Source organism: Electrona antarctica (genome assembly GCF_951216825.1).
Source record: "Electrona antarctica genome assembly, chromosome: 17".
Classification (NCBI taxonomy): Eukaryota; Metazoa; Chordata; class Actinopteri; order Myctophiformes; family Myctophidae; genus Electrona; species Electrona antarctica.
The window spans coordinates 48,336,152-48,339,986 of NC_136798.1; positions in this window are offsets into that span (position 1 = coordinate 48,336,152).

Genomic DNA, 3,835 nt, shown 5'->3' on the forward strand with positions numbered 1-3,835 from the left:
AGCCAGAGTAACACCACTCCTCAAGAAACCAACCCTTGACCCCTCAGATGTCAAGAACTACAGACCGGTATCACTCCTTTCATTTCTTTCTAAAAGCATTGAACGTGTTGTCTCCAACCAGCTCTCTCTCCATCTCTCACAGAACAACCTGCTGGATCCCAACCAGTCCGGATTAAAAAAGGCCTACTCCACAGAAACTGCCCTGCTGGCAGTCACAGAACAGAAGCACTACATGCTGCCCAGGCTGCTTCCCACTCTGCAGTCCTGATTCTCCTAACCTATCAGCAGCATTTGACACAGTGAACTACCAGCTGCTCCTAGACACCCTAGCGGATCTAGGCATCGGTGGGACGGCACTAAAGTGGTTCTCCTTCTACCTCACCGACCGGACCTACCAGGTTTCCTGGAAAGGTCTGCTATCATCCCCCCGAACCCTCCAAACTGGGGTCCCACAGGGATCTGTACTTGGTCCCCTCCTTTTCTCACTGTACACTAAATCCCTTGGCACTATCATCTCTGCTCACAATCAGGGCCGCTTTAAGGGTAGTGCGAATAGTGCGGCCGCACAGGGCCTCGCGCATGCGAGGCCTCGCGCTAGGCAGTGTTTTTTTTTAAGAAACAATAATCGCATCGCAGCCCATTCCGTCGCAGTTGATTTTTCACCTATTTAAGCTGCGGTCGGCTTGGAGCCGCCCCCCAGGGGGGCCTCCGACGGCCGCGCGTCGCCTCCTCCTCCCAACCGGCGTCACTTATTCAGCCTCCCGTTAAGCAACGCCCGGCCGTCCGGTCGTGCGGCCCCCTGTTGTCCCCCTTTGCGCTGCGCAGTGCCGTGCTAGCTTGCGCTGCAGAATTAGAGCAGATCTACAAGCTCACAATGCGTTGCAGCGCGACGCGTTGTGAGCTTGGAGATCGGCCGCGCCACCGCGCAACGCAGTCGAATTATACACACACTGGAAACGAAACAAAAACAAGTTGAACACATGTAGGCTAGTTGAGTGCACAACCGCTCCCGGTCACAAACAAAACGACTCGGCAGTCGGCACTCGAGTGAAGTGAAAAGGTATGCCATCATGTCATGTAGGACTGTGTGTGGACAAAAAAGGTTTTATTTCAAATAATTAGTCACACATGACTATGCGTGAGAGAGAGAGAGAGAGAGGTCATCCTCTCTCTCTCTCTCTCTCTCTCTCTCACGCAAAAGTAAGTATTAATTAATTAATTAATTCAAAAAAGCACAGGGCCTCGCATTTCTCCCAGACGCCTCTGCTCACAATATATCCTACTGATGACACACAACTGTTTCTATCCGTCCCCCCCTCTGCCACTCAGGTGGAAGAGTGCATCACTGCATGCCTGGCTGACATCTCACAGTGGATGTTGAACCCAGACAAGCTGAACCCAGACAAGACTGAGCTTCTCTTCTTCCCAGCGAAGTCCTGCCCTATGCGGGAGCTAACTATTTCCGTAGACAACGCCCTCGTAACGTCTGTCCAAACAGCCAGGAACCTTGGTGTTGTCCTGGACAGTCAGCTCTCATCACAGCTGTCACTCGATCCTGTAGGTTCACACTATAACATACGACGAATTAGACCGTTCCTCACCCATGAATCAGCCCAGCTCCTAATCCAGACAACAGTCTTGTCAAAACTCGATTGGTCACCGGAGGAGACAATACATTAATTTATTGTTTTAATTTATTTATTTACAATACATTTCTAAGCAATATCTTTATATAGTGCTGGGTGTGTGGATGACCTAATGCAATGATGGCCATTGCATACATTGCAATCAGATTTAGCACTAAGATAATAGATAATTAATTTAGAATTAAATTAATCGATAAAATAACGCATTATTCAATGATGCATTATGGCTACGCACTGTGTGGGTGCAGATAGCCGATCTACAACCTCATAGCCTATATGATGATAATAATAATAGATAAACCAGCCAAATGTGGTTCCTTTCGCTGTTCAACCTGTGGGGTGGGGTGGGGGAAACCCCCTTTCTTTTTAACAAAAAATAAAATAAGCTTAGCTTCCTTGCACACTTTTGATTGCACCTTACCCAGGGGGCAAAGGGGGTTGACCTGCATTTGTCATAACATACAAAGTTGTCCACCAGAAATAATATCTATGACCCCGTAGGATCACAACCTATATGGACAACCCGGTAAATTTTTGGGCCAAAGTCCAATATGGCCGCCCCAATATTAGCCCCTATTAGTTATAATGGGGGGTGAATAGGGCACATTTTTAGATATTAGATATTTCCACGAAACTTCTCAGGTTGATCAATCATATAAATACGAACATGTTTTGTATTGTAAGTTTCCATGAAATCCAATATGGCCGACACAATATGGCCGCCACAATATTAGCATCAAGAAAATAAGTTTTGGCTCTAACTTCTGAACCAGATGAGCAAACTTGGTGTCTATTTCATGGTTTCTGACCATGAGAGACTCAATGGAATACCTATTTTTATTATTGGGTGTGTCTGGACCATATTGTGCATATTTACAAGATGGTGGCTACCCGAAATAGTGCTTTACCATGGCAAACACAAGCAATATTAATCCATTGGCTAAGATTCATGGCACAGAAGGGACATATATTCTTGAGCTTGCATATTGTCAAAATGGCTGCAAACATGAAAAAGAAAAGATACATTACATTTCCTGTCAGATCCTATTACCCAGGGGGGAAAACCACCCCTTTTTGGATACCTGCATTTGCCATAACATCAAAGGTTGTCCACCAGAAATATCTATGACCCAATAGAATCACAACCTATATGGACACACCGGTCAATTTATTTTCTGGAAATCCAATATGGCCGCCACAATATTAGCCCCCATATTAGCCTATATGCGGGTGAATAGGGCAACATTTTTAACTGAGGGATATTTCCACGAAACTTCACAGGTTGATCAATGATATGAATACCAAATTTTTTTGTATTGCAAGTTTCCATGATATCCAATATGGCCACCACAATACTAGCACCCAGAAAATAGGTTTGGCTCTAAATTCTGAACCAGATGAGCTAGTAATACAAACTCACGTTTTCTAACCACGAGAGATAAATACATATTTTAGCCATAATTTCCCTCTATTAAGTATATTATTGTTCTGGGGTGTGTCTCTGCAGAAAGACATCCCTCTGGCTGTATTTTGGTTTTGTTCTACTGTTTCTGTTGGCATTTCCTCTGTTTATGTTGACAATAATCCCTGGCAGGGACGTGCATCACCAAGCCGGACATCCCTTCCTTCACTGAGTATGGATGGTCTCTCAGTGACGGGAATGCAGTCCCCTGTCTATCTACAGAGCCAGCCTGGCCTATGTCAATGAACAAGACAATATCATGTAGCTGTATCAAAGGCTGCCAGAAAATCTGTTCATGTGCCAGGCACTGGAGACAAGATGCAGCAGGAGCTTCATTCCATTCCTGACTGGGAATGGCTCAGATGCATCACCATTCTCTTGGACTCTGGCTGGCATCCTGTCATGAAAGGACGCGATGAGAGAGAGAGATCAATGTCCCTGGACAGCCAAACTTGCCAGGGATCTGCCATAGGCCCTCACAATTGACTGTGTGAAAGGCCTTGGTGAGGTCGACAAACACCATATAGAAACCCTTCTGCTCTCTGCACTTTTCTTGCAGCTGGCAAATGGAAAAGATCATGTCACAGGTGCCTCTGCCTCCGTGGAAACCACATTGGGATCCAGGCACAACATTCTCAGCATGGCTGATTAGCTGGTTGAGGATGATTCTTGCTAAGATATTTCCTGCGATGTTCAGGAGGGCTATATGATGGTTATCGCAGTATGC